Here is a 20,755-nt window from a genome sequence, read left to right on the forward strand (position 1 = left end):
CTTTACCTCCAAACCAGGCATTTTATCTACTGTTAAATACATGAATTTTTAAACACCAGAAGATTGGTCTGAATTTTTATTCTTCCCTAGGAATTTCCTCAATTGTGTGGGTTTCAACCAGATACTTTGCTTTCCTTGAAAATACTTTCATGTGGCTTTATAATATTTATTCAACATTATCTTCCATTAGTTCTCTATTTTTAATTGTTGCTAACTATTTCAGTACGTAGCTATTACATGGTGCAGAACTGAATTGTCTATGTTAATGGCTAAGGAGACCATGACCCATTTTATTTGCTGCGTGGTCAGCCCTGGTATTCATGGCAGGTTTTCTGGATATTTCTGATGAAGTCTTTAAGCACATGTAATTCTGAAAACACATTCCCATTCAGTAAGACTTATACAGGATGGTAAGCCCAACATGGCAAAAGGTTTCTAAAAAATTCCATAAACATTAAGCATATTTATGTCATACCATTAAGTTTGGTCAACTTGAACCTTACTGTATTGTAGTATAAGAGGCATTTTGTTCGCTTGTGTTTACTTTCCCAGGAGTAAATGCATTTTGGTTAACCACAATGGCAAACTTAGTCAAGACATTTCTGTCAACAAATCCTACTGCTTAACAAAGTCATATTCTTAGTTTCCAGGACAGCAGACTGGATTCTAAGTAATAAGGTGTTTATAAGGTGTGCTGTAAATCTGGGACTATAAACATGTCTACTCTCTGTTAAACCTGCTGCTGTGCACGAGGTACAATAAGCTCCCTTTTCAGTTTTATGGTGGCCAGTGTGTTGGCTTGCCAGTCTTGATTGCTGTTGATTCTACGGTTCCCAAGTCTCCTGCCAAGCTCTTGACCCAAGTCACGCTCTCTGGTGATGTCATAATGCAGCTAAGAATTTGCTCATTCACTCTACCTTCAGGGATGCCCCAGGAGTCACATACCTTCCCTATTAGTCACACACTAGTTGGAGAATAACATCTTGAAAAAAACTAGGGCCTCTCTTTCCCCTAATTTCAAATGTCTACATTTTTAGATCTTTCATAATGAGCTTATAGATATAGTAAGATGAATGATACCTTTATAGAAATTATTTTTCACATGGCTTTTTCTCAAGAGTTAACAGCACTATTTTTTTTTACAAACAAAATTTTCTCTGCATTCATAAGAAAATCTATTTCAATTAAACACATATTTATAAAACACAGAACCTGGTATTTGAGATTACCGCCATGGTTATTCAATATGTCAGCAAATTTGGAAAACTCAGCAGTGGCCACAGGACTGAAAAAGATCAGTTTTCATTCCAATCCCAAAGAAGGGCAATACCAAAGAATGTTCAAACTACCATACAACTGTGCTCATTTCACATGCTAGCAAAATTATGCTTAAAATCCTTCAAGCAAGGCTTCAGCAGTATGTGAACCAGTAACTTCCAGATGTACAAACTGGGTTTAGAAAATGCAGAGGAATCAGATATCAAATTGCCAACACACTCGTTGGATCACAGAGAAAGCAAGGGGATTCCAAAAAAACACATCTACTTCCACTTCATTGACTATGATAAAGCCTTTAACTGTATGGATCACAACAAAATGTGAAAAATTCTTAAAGAAATAGGAGTACCAGACCATCTTGCCTGTCTCCTAAGAAACCTGTATGTGGGTCAAGAAGCAATAGTTAGAATCAGACATGGAACAACTGACTACAAAATTAGGAAAGGAATATGACAAGGCTGTATGTCACCCTGGTTATTTAACATCTATGCAGAGTACATCATTGAAAACGTCAGGTTGGGTAACTCACAAGCTAGAATCAGGATTGCTGGGAGAAATATCAACAACCTCGGACTGGCAAATGATACCACTCTAATGGCACAAAGTGAAGAGGAGGTAAAGAGCCTCTTGATGAAGGTGAAAGAGGAGAGTGAAAAAGCTGGCTCGAAACTCAGCATTCAAAAAACTAACATCATGACATCAAGTCCCATCACTTCATGGCAAATAGAAGAGGGAAAAAGTGGAAGCAGTGACATATTTTCTTTTCTTGGGCTCCAAAATCACTGCAGACAGTGACTGCAGCCATAAAACTTAAATATGCTTTCTCCTTGAAAGTAAAGTTATGACAAACCCAGACAGTGTATTAAAAAGCAGAGACATCACTTTGCTGATAAAATCCATATAGTCAGTGCTATGGTTTTTCCAGTAGTCATGTATGGATGTGAGAGTTGGATCATAAAGATGGTTGAGTGCTAAAGAACTGATGCTTTTGAATTGTAGTCTAGAGAAGACTATTGAGAGCCCCTTGGACAACAAGGAGATCAAGTCAGTCAATCCTAAAGGAAATCAACCCTAAATACTCATTGGAAGGACTGATACTGAAGCTGAAGCTCCAATACTTTGGCCACCTGATGCAAAAAGCCAACTCACTGAAAAAGACCCGGATACTAGGAAAGATAGAAGGCAAATGAAGGGAGCAGCAGAGGATGAAATGGTTAGATAGCATCATCAACTCAGTGTATATGAATTTGTGCAAACTCCAGGAGATAGTGGAGGAACAGAAGAACCTGGCATGCTTTATTCCACAGGGTCTCAAAGAGTTGGATATGACTTAGGGGCTGAACAACAACAACAACCATGGTTACTGATGTCGAACACTGGGGGCACGGAGGAAGAGAGGAAAACTGGTAGTACATCTGAATGTTTAAACTACATGATGTCAAATATACCTCTTTGGAAATATCTAATCAATTTTAAGGTCTTCACTTTTCACCCAAATATTGGGTGTTTCTATAAATATACCTTGCATCTTGTCTTACTTTACACTTTAATTAGCTGACCCAAAGTGCTCATAGAACAATGTTCCAGAGATCCCGTTAAATCAAATATAAAACCAAAAACAAACAAACAAGAAAACCTCAACAAAAATTCTCTAAAATCCATTGGGTTTGAACTCAGTCCAAAAAAATAGCTCATGTATTTGTACACTTTTTGTGTCTCAGAAGAACACTACCAAGATAGCATCAGTGTTTTAACCAGGTATGAACAATGGCCCATAAACAAATGACCAAAAACTACAAGTTAATTTCTCATGGACCATAGACTTGGAGCTTACCTATGTCTTTTGACATGTCAGAATGTTTCCTCCGACACTTCATATTTAATGAGTGTTTTGGGAGAGAATATTTTCTTCAGGAAGAACATCAGGAAAGAAATAAAAATCTTTAAAAAAAATTTTTTTAAATAAAAAAGCAACTAAAATCTATGACCATAGATTTAGAGGCTATTTCTGGAAAGTTTTTTGAGCTATTTTGTCCACAATTATATACCTATGCATTTGGCACTCAACTTGACAATTAATGTGAAAAAGGCAAAAAATATTTCCCTAAGCAATTTTTCAAACTTCACTAATATAGATATTTTGTAAGGAAAAAGTTCTTGTAGATGCCCAACAATGAAATATTTTTATCATGATGTTAATTAAACTGTTTGATTTTATATAATGAAACTTAAATAAATCTAAGAGCAAACATAGCCTCATGAAATCCATAAAATTCAATATTAATTTAATATGAGTTATATGGTTGCTTTAGTAATACAAAATTACTATTTAACCTATGAATATGATAAACTTTTTAGTAGCACAAGACTTTATGCTTCATGAGGACAAATCCATGTCTGGTTTTTCTTACCATTTTGTGATCTTAAGAAATATTTGAGGAGAAAGTGAGACAATGGTCCCTATTAATATGAACAACTTTTAATATACTGAGCAGATCAAAGATGTATAATACTCTACACTGAAAACTATAGAATATACCCAGGTTCAATTCCTGGGGTGGGGAAATCCCCTAGAGAAGGGAATGGCTACCCACTTCAGTATTCTTGCCTGGAAAATTCCATGGGCAAAGAAGTCTGGCGGTCTACAGTCTATGGGGACACAGAGTCAGACACAACTGAGTAACACTTTCACTTTCAAAAGAAACTAAATGAACAAATGCAGGGGCCCTTAGTTAATGGATGAGAAGATTCGGTATTTAAAGATGTCATAAACTAATCTATCAATTAAATGTAATCTGCTCAAAATCCTAAGAGGTGACCTCTTTGCAGAAATTGATAATTCTAAAATTCATATGTAAAAGCAAAGGCTTATAAATAGACCAGTAAATCTTTAAGAACAATAAATTTTAAAACTGGAGGTCTTACTACCATATATTAAGACTCACTGTTCAGTTCAGTTCAGTCACTCAATCATGTCTGACTCTTTGCGACCCCATGGACTGCAGCATACCAGCCTCCCTGTCCATCACCAACTCCCAGAGTTTACCCAAACTCATGTCCATTGAGTGGTGATGCCATCCAACCATCTCATCCTCTGTTGTCCCCTTCTCCTCCAACCTTCAATCTTTCCCAGCATCAGGGTCCTTCAAATGAGTCAGCTCTTCACAGCAGGTGGGCAAAGCATTGGAATTTCAGATTCAACATCAGTCCTTCCAATGAATACTCAGGACTGATCTCCTTTAGGATGGACTGGTTGGATATCCCTGCAGTCCAAAGGACTCTCAAGAGTCTTCTCCAACACTGCAGTTCAAAAGCATCAATTCTTCAGCACTCAGCTTTCTTTATAGTCCAACTCTCACATCCATACACGACTACTGGAAAAACCATAGCCTTGACTAGATGGACCTTTGTTGGCAAAGTAATGTCTCTGTTTTTTAATATGCTGTCTAGGTTGGTCATCAGAGAGGGCAATGGGCACCCCATTCCAGTGCTCTTGCCTGGAGGGTCCCATGGACAGAGGAGCCTGGTAGGCTGCAGTCCATGGGGTCACTAGGAGTCGGACATGACTGAGTGACTTCACTTTCACTTTTCACTTTCATGCATTGGAGAAGGAAATGGCAACCCACTCCAATGTTCTTGCCTGGAGAATCCCAGGGAGAGGGAAGCCTGGTGGGCTGCCGTCTCTGGGGTCACACAGAGTCAGACATGACTGAAGCGACTTAGCAGCAGCAGCAGCAGGTTGGTCATAACTTTCAAACCCTAAAAAATGATGCTGTGAAAGTGTTGTACTCAATATGCCAGCAAATTTGGAAAACTCAGCAGTAGCCACAAGACTGGAAAAGGTTAGTTTTCATCCCAATCCCAAAGAAAGGCAATGCTAAAGAATGCTCAAACTACTGCACAATTGCACTAATCTCACAAGCTAGTAAAGTACTGCTCAAAAGTCTCCAAGCCAGGCTTCAACATTACGTGAACCGTGAACTTCCAGATGTTCAAGCTGGTTTTAGAAAAGGCAGAGGAACCAGAGATCAAATTGTCAACATCCATTGGATCATTGAAAAAGCAAGAGAGTCCCAGAAAAACATCTATTTCTGCTTTATTGACTATACCAAAGCCTTTGACTGTGTGGATCACAATAAATTGTGGAAAATTTTGAAAGAGATGGGAATACCAGACCACCTGACCTGCCTCTTGAGAAATCTGTATGCAGGTCAGGAAGCAACAGTTAGAACTGGGCATGGAACAACAAACTGGTTCCAAATAGGAAAAGGAGTATGTCAAGGCTGTATATTGTCACCCTGCTTGTTTAAGTTATATGCAGAGTACATCATGCAAAATGCCAGGCTGGATGAAACACAGGCTGGAATCAAGATTGCCAGTAGAAATATCAAGAATCCCAGATATGCAGATGAAACCATCCTTATGGCAGAAAGTGAAGAAGAACTAAAGAGCTTCTTGATAAACGTGAAAGAGGAGAGTGAAAAAGTTGGCTTAAAGCTCAACATTCAGAAAACTAAGATCATGGCATCTGGTCCCATCACTTCATGGGAAATAGATGGGGAAACAGTGGAAACAGTGACAGACTTTATTTGGGGTGGGGGCTCTAAAATCACTGCAGATGGTGATTGCAGCCATGATATTAAAAGATGCTTACTCCTTGGAAGGAAATTTATGACCAAGACTCACTGTAAGCTATACTAATTATAAAGAGGAAGCTGGTAGGTTACAGTCCATGGGGTCTCGAAGAGTCCAACATGACTGAGTGACTTCACTTTCACTTTTCACTTTCATGCATTGGAGAAGGAAATGGCAACCCACTCCAGTGTTCTTGCCTGGAGAATCCCAGGGACCGAGGAGCCTGGTGGGTTGCCGTCTATGGGGTCGCACAGAGTTGGACACGACTGAAGTGACTTAGCAGCAGCAGTGTTGATGAAATTATAGGCAGCCTGACAAATGGAACACAACAGAGTCCATAAGCAAAGAAATAAATGTGCATTCATTCACCTGATTTATGGCAAAGGTTGATGCTACACTGAAGTACAGAAAGTATGCCCTTTTCAATAAGGAGTTCTGGGTCAATTACATATTAATACCAAAAAAATGTTTCTTGACCCCCACTTTATGTCATATAAAAAATTAATTCCAGATTGATTGCAGATCTAAATGTGAAAGGTGCAACAAATAAAGCCTTTTAAGTGAAAACAAAGGTAATATATCTTTGTTCCCTGGGAAGAGTCAAAGATTGCTTAAACAGGATACTAAAAGCACTAACCATTAGATATTATAATCTATAATAAAATAAAAGCAGCTTAAAAAGCTTAGTTACTTCTGCTTCTGGAATAGATTGAGTAATATGGATCATATTCATACTCCCAATTGAAATAAGAACAACACAACCAAAAAAAAAAAAAACCCAGAAAAGAAACAATGACAAAAAATGAAAAACAGACAAAATACATGAAGCTACTACAAAGAGTTGGACATGACTGAGCAACTGACCAACAGCAGCAACTGTTCTTGAGACATCAGAAATTAAGACATAAAGGACAGTGATCACTGGGCGACAGAGAGCAAATGAAGCAAGCTCTGTTATTACCCTGGCTTACTCCCTTGAGAGAGTTTATAGTCTTCAGTTTAGGTGGTGAAACTCAGGAGGAGCCTAGAAGTCTCCCTGAGTTGAGGAGGCAGACCTTGTCTAGGAGATCAAGGAAGCTAGAGTTTACAGGACAAAGTACTGAACAGGACAGAGCTTCACAGAGAAATAATTTTAGAGATAAATACTTAACTGACTTCTGGCTGCATATGAATATGAGGAAACAATCTGAATCCAAGAAAAGAATGATGAGAGGCTACTACTGAGTACCGTGCCTTTTTGCACTAGCCAGGCAATAAACCTGATGATTCACAAGACATGGGAAATAACTCAAATGGAGTTGCTTCAGTAAAAGGGAAGAAATTTAAAATTACCCCTAGACTAAATGCTACTCTGATCCCACCTAACAACTCTTAAAAGCAAACTTAAAAGTATTAAACTGTTTCCTGTAATTTAAATACAAATTTTAAGAATACAAAATATCCATAACCCAAGAAGGTAAAATCACAATGCCAATTAAGTAAGCATCTAATTAAAGATTATTAGACATAGAAGTCAAAAAATATATCCCATAATGAGGACAAAACTCAACCAACTGAAACCAAATCAGAATGACACAGATGTTAGAATTACCAGATGGGCATTACAAAGTTATTTTTATAACTGTATTCCAGATGTTTAAAAAAATTAAGTTGAGAAAGAGAAGAAATAAAAAACTCAAAGAAACTTACAGAGATGAAAGACAGCTACATTTTTAAAGTACTAAAAGAAAAAAAAAACTGTCAAACTACAAATTTATACCCAGCAAAAATATATTTTAGAATAAATATTCATCCCTAGTAGATCTTGAGATAATAGAAAAATAATACTAGATAGAAAACTAGAGCCACACAAAGGAATGAATGAAGAGCATAATGGGAACTACATGACAAACTACTTGGTAAATAAGTAAGATTTTACTTATTATTTAAATATCTTATTAAATATAATAATAACAATGTTTTGTGGGATGCATATGTATAAATACATAATGAAAAATACAATTAAAGCCAGGAGGATAAAAATTAAAGCATACTGTACAACAGTTCTTATATATATGTGTGAAGTGGTACAGTATCACTTGAAAGTAAATTGTGATAGATTAGAGTTGTTTAACATAAAACAATCACCTATATGATGAAACAATTATAGTTAATAATCCAGCAAAAGAGAGAATATGGAATCATTTAAAAACAATAAAAACACCATTAATTAAAAGACAAAGATTGTCATACTGGATTTTTAAAAATCAATACTCAATTATATACTGCATGCAAAAAAAAAACATTTTAAATACAAAGACACAGATAGTGAAAAGTAAAAGCATGATAAATGATATACCACACTAAAACTAGTCAAAAGAAAGCTAGAATAGCTATAATTATATCAGATAAATAGATTTTGAAGCAAAAAATATTTCCATGGATTAAAAAAAAAATGTGCTTTTATAATACTAAAGCAGTAACAACATCAAGAGGACACAACTCCAAACATGTAATCTGCCTAATAAAAGAGCTGCAAAAGACATGTAGAAATAGTAAGTAAGTAAGTGAAGTCGCTCAATCGTGTCTGACTCTTTGCAACCCCTTGGACTGTAGCATATCAGGCTCCTCCATCCATGGGATTTTCCAGGCAAGAATACTGAAGTGGGTTGCCATTTCCTTCTCCAGGAGATCTTCCCCACCCAGGGATTGAACCTGGGTCTCCCGCATTGTAGACAGATGCTTTACCATCTGAGCTACTAGGGAAGTCTCTGTAGAAATAGACATCTGTAGAAATAGACATAGTCACAAATTAAGATTTCAATACTGTACTCTCAATAACAGATAGAACAAATAGACAGAAAGTCTGCAAACATACAGAAGATTTTCATACTGACAACTACTTTGATTCAATCGACGTTTTAAAGCTCTCTCCTCAACAACATCATTCAAGTCCACCCAGAACATTTATCAAGGTAGACCATATTCTGGCCCATAAAACCAAGCCTCAATAAATTCAGAAAGATTCAAGTCATGTAAAATATGTTCTCTGACTACAGTGAAAATAAATTAGAAATCAATAAAAGAAAGAGATCTGAAAAAATCTCTAAATAAATAAGATGTAGAACCTAAACAATACTATTATGTGATTCATGGGTCAAAGAAGAAACCAAGAGAAGAATTAGGCAATATTTTGAAGTGAATGAAAATAAAACCACAGTTATGGAATGTTGCTGAAACACTTATTAGAGGAGAATTTATAGCATTAAGGGCCTATTGCAGAAAATAAGAAAGGTCTCAAATTCATAACCTCAGCTTTCACCTTAAGAAACTAGAGGAAGAACAAACTAAGGAAATAATAAACATTATAATTGAAATAAATGAAAAGAAAAATAATAGAGAATATCAGTGAAACCAGTAGCTGGCTTTTGAGAAGACAAATAAAATTGATAAAACTCTACCTAGACTGACCAGAAAAATAGAAAGAAGGCATAAACTGCTCATCTGAAGAATGAGAAGTGCTATCACAGTAGGTTCAGTCTCTACAGACATTAAAATGATAAGGGGATATTATGAACAGCTTTACATCAATGAATTCTAACACAAATTACTTGAAAGTACAAACTACCAAAACTCAATCAAGAAAAAATAGATAGATGTCCCTGTCTACTAAGTAAACTGAATTTGTAGTTAAATTTTCCTGTAAAGAAAACTGCAAGCCCAATGACTTGCTGGAGAATTCTACCAAACTTTTATGGAAGAAATATGAATTCCACACAAACTCTTCAAAGAACATGGAGAGGGGAATATTTCCCAAGTCATTCTATGAAGCCATTGTTGTTGTTCAGTCACTCAGTCATGTCCAACTCTTTCTGACCCCACAGACTGCAGTACTCCAGGCTTCCCTGTCCTTCACTATCTCCCGAAGTTTGCTCAAACTTATGTCCATTGAATCGGACATGCCATTCAACCATCTCATCCTCTGTCATCCCCTTCTCCTCCTGCCTTCAATCTTTCCTAGCATCAGGGTCTTTTCCAGTGAGTCTGCTGTTTGCATCAGATGGCCAAAATGCTGGAGCTTTAGCCTCAGCATCATCCCTCCAATGAATATTTTGGGTTGATTTTCTTTAGGATTGACAGGTTTGATCTCCTTGCTGTCCAAGGGACTGTCAAGAGTTTTCTCCAACACCATAGTTGAAAAGTATCAATTTTTCAGCACTCAGCCTTCCTAATGGTCAAACTCTCACATTTCCAATATCTCTGATGAATATAGACACAAAATTGTTTACAAATTTTTAGCAAAGTTAATCATGGCCAAGCTGGGTTTATCCCAGGAATACAGAGCTAGTTTAGCATTTGAACGCCAATTAATGTAATTCAACATATTAGAAAGCTGAGAAGAAAGAAAGCACTTCATCTGAATAGAGAAAAAGCATTTAACAAATCAAATATTCATTCTTGATGAAAACTCAGTAAGCTAAAAATAGAAGGGAACGTCTTCAACATGATAAAGGGCATCTAAAGAAAACTATCACTGGCAGCATACTTTAATGTTGAAAGACTAAATTTTTTCCCCAAAGATCAGGAACAGGACATGGATATTCATTCCCATCCCTTGCTATTCACCATTATACTGGAGAATCTGACCAGTGCATTAAGAGAGAAAAAAGACATCTGTATTGAAATAAAGAGCAAAAATCATTTTTTTTTACCAGATTAATGATCATCTATGTAGAAAGTCCAAGAAACTCTACAAAAAACTACTAGAAGGAGAAAGTTAATTTCAGTGAGATTTCAGTGTGCATAATCGACATACAAAAATCAATGAGAGTTCAATATACCAGCGATGAACAGTTTAAAGTTGAAATAAAAAATAGCATTTCCACCTGCATAAAAATATGAGATATTTAGGTACACATCTGCCCAATATTTTATAAGACCTGAATGCAGAAAAACTGTAAAACGTGGCTGAGAGAAATTAAAGAAAACTTAGATGTACCTGATTCAACAGATTGGTTCAAAAATGGGAAAGGAGTACATCAAGGCTGTATATAGTCACTCTGCTTATTTAACTTTTATGCAGAGTACATCATGTGATATGCCCAGCTGGATGACTCACAAGCTTAACATTCAAAAAATTAAGATCATGGCATCTAGTCCCATAACTTCATGGCAATTAGAAGGGGAAAAAATGAAAGCAGTGACATGTTTTCTTTTCTTGGGCTCCAAAATCACTGCAGACAGTGACTTCAGCCATGAAATTAAGACACTTGATCTTTCGAAGAAAAGCTATGACAAAACTAGACACCTTTTTAAAAGCAGAAACATCACTTTGCTGACAAAGATCCATATAATCAAAGCTATGATTTTTCCAGTAGTCATGTACAGATATGAGAGTTGGACCATAAAGAAGGCTGAGCGCTAAAGAATTGATGCTTTCAAACTGTGGTGCTGGAGAAGATTCTTGAGACAGCAAGATCAAACAGATCAAACCAGTCAATCCTAAAGGAAATCAACCCTGAATATCACTGGATGGACTGACTCTGAAGCTGAAATTCCTATACTCTGGCCTCCTGATACAAAGAGCTGACTCATTGGGAAAGACCCTGATGCTAGGAAAGATTGAGGGCAGGAGAAGAGGGCAGCAGAGAATGAGATGGTTGGATGGCATCACCGACTCAATGGACATGAGTTTGAGCAAACTCCGGAAGATAGTGAAGGACAGGGAAGCCTGTCATGCTGCAGTCCATGGGGTTGCAAAGAGTCAGACTTGACTTTGCAACTGAACAACAATAACAACCTTGTTCATGAATTGGAAGATTGTTAAAATACCAACACAGATACTGTTAAGATACCAATATCGTTAATGTATAAATTCTCCTAAATTAATATATACATCCAGTGTAATCCAAATCACTATTTTTAAGGCAAATAATATTTCTGAGGACGAGCACTTCATTGGGGGCTCAGCTTGCATTTCTATGTTGACCTTTTCCATCACTATTGCCATGATATGTGTTGTGGTCACACAGCATGTGGCCTCTGACGTACTACTCTTTCAGCTAGAACAATCTTTGATCTTCTTTAATAAGTTACATTGTGAAGACTCCGCATCCCTAGGTACTACTGAAATTACTAGTTTTGAGAGAAGTATTTTTATTTTATCATACATTCTGCACAATCCTGCATTACACTTTCTTCATCAGAAAGAATGAAGAATATGCAAAAACCCAAAAAGGCCAGGTTAACTGTTGCATATTTTATGCGATAACTCATGATTCTCCAAGAGATTAAAGATGGGGAGCTCTCCACCTTTAACTTTACAATATTGCCTCACACTGGCTCCACTCCTAGAGGATTTTTATTCCTTTCGACAGATACTGATGTCCTCCCCCAATTTTTGGCTTTGATAAAAGTCTATGCTCTTTAACTAGAGCATAGTAATCATATCTCCATCTCTTCTGAATGTTGTTAAACAGCTATTAGTTCACTGCAGTTTTGCGAATTTGCTCAAAGTGGTTATTAGGATGTTTGCCTCTACCTTAAATGCCTCCAAACTACCAATTTCGCTTGTTTGTTTTATTTTCTCTTCCTTCCATGTCCATGTGATCTGTCACTGCAGTTTGCCCAAATTGTTCTTGATTTATAAAAAGCCCTCTTTTTGTGTCCTCTTTTTTGTTACCTTCAATGTACTCTTAGATTAGAAATCAGATTACTTACCTTAGTAAAATTTTGTATAAAATAAAAATTGACCTTGACGGCATGTCAAAGGGTCTCTTCAGTGGATCCAAGGGCCTCAGTTTGTGTGGCATGAGCTGCTTCAGTAGCTTAGAGATCTTTCCCCTTCTTTTCAGGTACTCGTTAGCAATAGCTGGAAATGAAAGATGACTGACAAGTGAGTCACTATCATAACAGAATTACTAATAAAGTAATTACTATTGAAAACTACCAGCCACAGCCCTAGTTACGCAGTAGCGTTTGAAGCCTTCATGAAAGTCAGGGTAGACTCCCTTAATATCTCCTCTTGGCAAATGTCTGTGGTATGAATTGGAAGCCACACTAAAAAGCCCTGTAGGCTTGCTGCAGCCCTCCAAGTCCAACAGAATAGACAGAGATTTCATTCTTCTTAACTGTTATATTGCCAAGAAAGCCTGTTGAATTCTGAATATTCCTGGAAGTGATATCACACTTAGCTAAATCAGCCGTCAGTTTCTGACTGTGAAGTAGTTTCTCCAATTAGGCACCATGCAAAGCCTTCATAGGACATAAGGCTGATCAATGCTGAGTGAAGGAGCGGAATGGTGCTGGAGAGCCAACGCGAGGGTACTGGTACCTAGAAACGGGAGGATGAAGAGAGAGTGGCCCAACAAGGAAAAGGAAAGAATGCATTGCACAACTTCACTTCCCTCATGACTTTGTTAGTCGTAATTCTGGATATATGCATGTTGGGTTTATGATCTCCTTCAAAAATAATGTGAAAAGGTCATATGCAATTCTTATAGACTTATTAGAGGAACTTCATCCTCTTCAGCATTTTCCTGGGTCCTTGTAAGCCTGTTACACTCATACAGACATAATTTCAAACCAAAAACACTTCAAAACATAGATTGCCTTAAGGGAGCTGAGTTCTTATTGAAAGGTTGCTAAGGAAAAGTAGTTCTTCATGTTATATATGAAGTATATTTTTATACTTACTCAAATAAATGGAAAAAATTGTTTAGCAGAGACTGACCAAATACCTCTTCTTATTCTCCTAGGCATACAGCTAAATTACATTCACCAGACCATTATAGATTATTTACATTTAACCCACATTTACATTCGAGATTATCTACCTAATTCTTACTCATGAAATGAAGTGACGAAATTAAGAATGTAAGTTTTTCATATTTGTTTTCTCTTCTCTTCATCTGCTGGTTGGATGACACTAAGGCAACCTAAATAAGCCACAAGTTGGAGGTAATAGGATGATAGCAAAGAGAGAGCAGAGCCCCACTACTCACCCTCACTGGATTATAAGAGAGAAATAAACCTTTGTTGGGTCAAACACTGAGATTTGGGGTTTGCTTATTTCAGCAGCTAGTATTATTTAACAAAGCTGTTTAAGAAAAGAAAAATACACATCATATTTGGGTAAAGCACAGAGAATCCCTCATTCATGGACTCTTGAGCCAAAATCACATTGTGTGATGATGCCTACTTAGTAGGTAGTGACAGCTCATCTCTCAGTTATTAATGCTCTCAAAAAACCTTCAGAGGCCTCCAGAAGAGGCTAGAAGCCACACTATACAATGTCAGATCTGCACGGTGGGGGTAACACAGGAATAGCATTAGTCTTAAGAACTGGGCTTCAAGCTGAGACTTTTGTATGTGGCCTGAAGTGTGGTCATGCCATTTATTAATCATTTTATCTTTGGCATCTTGTTTAGCACCGTCATACCTTGGTTTTATCATCTGCAAAAAGGAAAAAAATAATAGTACCAACCTTAGATAGTGAAGGTTGCTGCTGTGTCGCTTCAGTCGTGTCCGACTCTGTGCGACCCCATAGATGGCAGCCCACCAGGCCTCCCATCCCTGGGATTCTCCAGGCAAGAACACTGGAGTAGGTTGCCATTTCCTTCTCCAATTCATGAAAGTGAAAAGTGAAAGTGAAGTCGCTCAGTCGTGTCCGACTCTAGTGACCCCATGGACTGCAGCCTACCAGGCTCCTTCGTCCATGGGATTTTCTAGGCAAAAGTACTGGAGTGGGGTGCCATTGCCTTCTCCTAGTGAAGGTTACCTAAGTGATATATGGTAAGTCCCTTGAATAGTGCATGGCACATAGTAAATATTATATGAGTATTTTTTACTATTATTAGCTAGACAAATGACCCTGAGAACTTACATATTTCTGAATCTTAATTTCTGTATCTGAAAAGTAAATCTACTATTAGTAAAATCTCTCTGTCACTGATAAAGGAGTGTAATGTTACAATACTTTGGAAGATTCTTCATTAATGGCCCTCAATGAATCATATGGGGTTGGCATTTAACTTGCTTTGGTCAGTGAGATATAACAAATGTGACACAGTAAAAAGCTTAATAAGCACTTATATCTCATGTTTTGACCTATAGGTTCAACAAAATCCCAGTCAAAATCTCAGCAAGTTATTATGTGGATATCAGCAAACTGATTCCAGAATAGCCAACAGAATATTGAAGAAGAACAGTCAAAGGACTGACTTTACCCAATTTACTTACAGTAATCAAAAGCTACAGTAATCAAGACACTGTTGGATTGGTGAAAGAATAAACAAATGGATCAATGGAAGAGAACAGAGTCTAGAAATAGATCCATATAGTCACTGATCTTTGGCAAACGAGCAAAAGCAGTACAATGGAACAAAGATATCTTTTCAAATGGTGCTAGAACAACTGAACATCCATATGCAAACAAAAATGAATCTAGATACGGACCGTACACTTTTCACAAAAATTAACTCAAAATGGGTCAGACCTAAATATAAAATACAAAACTATAAAACTCCTAGAGGATAGGAGAAAACCTATGTGACTGTGCATTTTGCAAGGCCTTTTTAGAAACAACACTAGAAGTACAATTCAAGAAAGAAATAATTGATAAATGGTAGATTTCATTAAAATTAAAAGCTGGATTTTTTAATTTATTAATTTTTTATTGAAGGATAATTGCTTTACAGAATTTTGCTGTTTTCTGTCAAACCTCAACACGAATCATCCACAGGTATACATATATCCCCTCCCTTTTGAACCTCCCTCCCATCTCCCTCCCCATCCCACCCCTCTAGGTTGATACAGAGCCCCTGTTTGAGCTTCCCGAGCCATACAGCAAATTCTCTTTGGCTGTCTATTTTAAAAGCTGTTCTGTGAAAGATAGTCAAGAGAATGAGAAGACAAGCCACAGACTGGGAGAAAATATTGGCAAGGTACATAACTGGTAAAGCACTGCTATCTAAAATATATAAAAACTCATAAAACTCAAGAATTCCCCAATTTAAAAATGGGCAAAAGATTTGAAAAGATACCTCATCAAAAAAAGCTAGGCAGATGACAAAATAAGCGTATGAAAAGATGCTCAACATCATATGTCATTAGAAAATTGCAAATTAAACCAATGGTAAGATAGCACTACACACCAAAATGCAAAACACTAACCATACCAAATGATGACAAGGCAGTAAAGCAAGAACACGTGTGCTACATGCTTAGTCAGTCGGCCATGTCTGACTCTGTGACCCCATGGACTGTAGCCCATCAGGCTCCTCTGTCCATGGGATTCTCCAGGCAAGAATACTGGAGTGGTTGCCCTTCTCTTCTCCATGGGATTTTCCCTACCCAGGGATCAAACCCACGTCTCCTGTGTTGCCGACAGATTCTTCGCCATCTGAGCCACCAGGGAAGCCCCATTGGTAGTGCACTACAAAATGGTACAACCACTTTAGAAGATAGTTTGGCAGTTTCTTACAAAGCTAAACATGCTTTCACCATGCACGTGTATGTCGGCTCAGTTGTGTCCAACTCTTTGTGGCCCCAAGTACAACAGCCTGCCAGGCTTCTCTGTCCATGGGATTTCCCAGGCAAGAATACTGGATTGGGTTACCATTTCCTTCTCCAGGGAATCTTCTTGATCCAGGGACTGAACCCACCTATCCTGGATCTTTTGTTATGGCATGTGGATTCTTTATTGCTCAGCTGCCAGAGAAGCTCATATGATCTAGCAATTGTGCTTCTTGGTATTTACCTATAAGAGTTGAAAACTTATGTCCACACAAAGCATACATAAGGATGTTTATAAAAGCTTTATTCATAATTTCCAAAATGTCCTTCAGTAGGTGGTAAATACAGATAATGGAATACTATTCAGCACTGAAAAGAAATGAGCCTTTAAGCCAAGAAAATAACATAGAGGAAACTTAAATGAGTATTACTATGTGAGAGAAGTCAATCTTAAAAGACTGCTACTGTGTGATATCAACTCTATGACATTCTGGGAAAGGCAAAACTATGGAGCCAGTGAAAGGATCTGTGGTTACCAAGGGTGAGCAGTGAAAGTACTCTGATACTGTAAAGTTGAATACGTGTCAATATATAAGCCCATAGAATGTACCACACCACGAGTGAGCTGTAATGTAAACTGTGGCTTTGAGTGATAATTCTGTGAATGTAGGTTCAGCAGTTGTAGCAATTCTACCACTGCAATGGATTTTGATGGTGAGGGAGGTTGTGCATATGTTGGGGTAGGGAATATGTGGGAAATCTCTTTACCTTATGGTCAAATTTTCTGTAAACCTAAAACTGCTCTTAGAAATAATCTCTTAAAATTTTCCAAGATGTTGTCATTGTTGTTGTTCAGTTGCCAAGTTGTGTTTGACTCTTCACAACCCCATGCTGCTGCTAAGTCGCTTCAGTCGTGTCCGACTCTGTGTGACCCCATAGATGGCAGCCAACTAGGCTCCCCTGTCCCTGGGATTCTCCAGGCAAGAACACTGGAGTGGGTTGCCATTTCCTTCTCCAATACATGAAAGTGAAAAGTGAAAGTGAAGTCTCTCAGTCGTGTCCGACTCCTAGCGACCCCATGGACTGCAGCCCACCAGCCTCCTCCATCCATTGGGTTTTCCAGGCAAGAGTACTGGAGTGGGTTGCCATTGCCTTCTCCTCACAACCCCATAGACTGCAGCAAACCAGGCCTCCCTGTCCCCCACCATCTCCTGGAGTTTGCCCAAGTTCGTGTCTATTGCATCAGTGATGTCATTCAACCTCTCATTCTCTGTTGCACTCTTCTCCTCCTGCCTTTAATCTTTCTCAGCATCAGGGTCTTTTCAAATGAGTCTGCCGTTTGGCCAAAGAATTGGAACTTCAACATCAGTCCTTCCAATGAGTACTTAGGGCTGATTTCCTATAAGATTGACTGGTTTGATCTTGCTGTCCAAGGGACTCTCAAGAGTCTTCTCCAGCACCACAGTTTGAAAGAATCAATTCTTTTTTTTTTTTTCTTAACTTTACAATATTGTATTGGTTTTTCCATATATCAACATGAATCCGCCACAGGTATACACGTGTTCTTTCGCACTGTGCCTTCTTTAAGGTCCAGCTTTCACAACCATACGTGACTACTGGAAAGACCATAACCTTGACCATATGAACCTTTGTCGGCAAGGTGACGTCTTTGCTTTTCAACACACTGTCTAGGTTTATCATAACCTTCCTGCTGAGAAGCAATCATCTAATTTCATGGCTGCAGTCACCATCCACAGTGATTTTAGAGCCCAAGAAAAGGACATCTGTCACTGCTTCCACCTTTTCCCCTTCTAATTGCCATGAATTGATGGGACCAGATGCCATAATCTTAGTGTTGTTTTTTTTAAGATTTAGTTTTAAGCTGGCTTTATTTTTCACTCTCCTCTTTCACCCTCATCAAAAGGAGCTAAGGCTCTTTAGTTCCTCTTCACCCTCTGCCATTAGAGTGGTATCATCCACATACCTGAGGTTGTTGATAAATCTCTCGCTTGTTTTGATTCCAGCTTGTAACTCATCCAGCCCAGCATTTCTCATGATGTGCTCTGTGTATAAGTTAAATAAACAGGGTGACAATAAACAGCCTTGGCATACTTCTTTATCAATCCTGAACCAGTCAGTTGTTCCATACAAGGTTCTAACTGTTGCTTCTTGACCTGCATACAGGTTTCTCGGGAGATGGCTAAGATGGTCTGGTATTCCCATCTCTAAGAGTTTTCCACAGTTTGTTATAATCCACACTGTCCAAGGTTTTAGTGTAGTCAATGAAACAGAGGTAGATGTTTTTCTGGAATTCCCATGCTTTCTGTATGATCTAATTTTGGCAATTTGAACTCTGGTTTCCATGTCTTTGCTAAACCCAGCTCAGACATCTGGAATTTCTGAGTTCACATAATCCTGAAGCCTGGCATGTAGGATTTTGAGCATAATCTCACTAACTAGCATGGGAGATGAGTGCAGTTGTATGGTGGTTTGAACATTCTTTAGTGCTGCCTTTCTTGGGAATTGGGATGAAGATTGACCTTTTCCAGTCCCGTAGCCACTGCTGAGTTTTCCAAATTTGCTGGCACATTGAGTGCAACACTTTGATAGCATCATCTTTTAGGATTTTAAATAGCTCTGCGGGAATTCCATTGCCTTCACTATTGACAGCAGTGTTTCCTAAGGCCCACCTGACTTCACACTCCAGAATGTCTGGCTCTGAGTGAGTGAGCACACCATCATGGTTATCTGGTTCATTAAGACCTTTTTTTGTACAGTTCTGTGTATTCTTGGCCATCTCTTCTTGATCTCTTCTGCTTCTGTACTAGGTCTTGGCCACTTCTGTCCTTTATCATGCCCATCTTTTGATGAAATATTCCTTTTATATTTCTACTTTTCTTGAAGAGATCTCTAGTCTTTCCCCTTCTATTGCTTTCTTATATTTCTTTGTATTGTTCATTGAAGAAAGCCTTCTTGCCTCTCCTTGCTATTCTCTGGAACTCTGTGTTTAGTTGAGTGTACCTTTTCCTTTCTCCCTTGCTTTTCACTTCTCTTCTTTCTTCAGGTGTGTGTAAAGCCTCCTCAGACAACCACTTTGCCTTCTTGCTTTACTTTTTATTTGGGATGGTTTTGCTCACTGCCTCTTGTATAATATTACGGACGTCTATCCATAGTTCTTCAAGCACTCTGTTTAGTAGATCTAGTCCCTTGAATCTATTCGGACTCTTTTGTTGATTACGAGGGCTACTCCATTTCTTCTATGTTATTCTAGTCCACAGTAGTAGATACAATAGTCATCTGAGTCAAATAATACCAAGAGAAATTCATAAAATATCTTATATCGAGCTCCTAGTATGTAGCAAGAACCATGTCAGACATAGTAGGGGGACAGGAAGGAAAAGAGTTATAGATGCAAGAGAAATAGAGAATTTGTGTCCGATGTAATCATTTTCTAGGTAGGAAGACAAGACACAGCAAAAATAAATGAAGTAGCTAGTCCAGCTGCATCTCCTCCCAGTCCCCATAAAGACTCCCTTCTGGATATTTGACATTTATTTGTAACATATAACTTGGAATTCTTTTCAACAATCTCTAAACACAGAAAATTGCATAATGAGTTGAAAAAAGCAAAAGTATGCAAGGGTCAGTTACAGAAGTGAGTTAATCAGGGCAGTATATAATATATTAGGAACTTGCAGAGAGGATGGAGGTGTGGCAGAGCTGTGGTCAAACGGAAACATGCTTACTCTGCCAAAAAGAATTCAAATTTATATTAAAAGCCAAACCAAACTAAAACAAAACACAGAAAATTCTAAAGTAAAAGTTTATAACTCATTGCAGAGTTAATTATGGACTTATTTTCCCTAAATATAGGCTTTAAAATATCTCTCAATACAAGGCATTTTGATAGACTACTGCTAGTAGTGAATTTAGAAACAGAGAATTTAACACTCAAATATTGTACACAGTATTCACAGTGGGTTTTTACTTAGTTATTCTGCTTCTGTGTATCAACCAGAATAACAGCTACAATCATGCTAAGAATAAAAGACCTACAGAATTAAAAAAAAAAAAAAAAAGGCTCTTGCCTGCTGAACAAAATAAATCTGTCAGATGTGATCTCTGCCCTTAACTGTGTTCCTTGGAAGACTAGGCTATCAATCAGTTCAGCAATATATATTGACTGAACATTTACTTGCTTGGGAAAGAACTCTCAGAGTACCTAAAACACATATGAAACAAGATATTAAATAACTTGGGTTGAAAAAATGAATTGTTTCACAGCCAAGAGATGTGATGACCACATCTAATGTGCTATCCTGGATGGGATCCTGAAACAGAAAAAGGA

The sequence above is a fragment of the Bos javanicus genome, chromosome 20, assembly GCF_032452875.1.
Source record: "Bos javanicus breed banteng chromosome 20, ARS-OSU_banteng_1.0, whole genome shotgun sequence".
Lineage (NCBI taxonomy): Eukaryota > Metazoa > Chordata > Mammalia > Artiodactyla > Bovidae > Bos > Bos javanicus.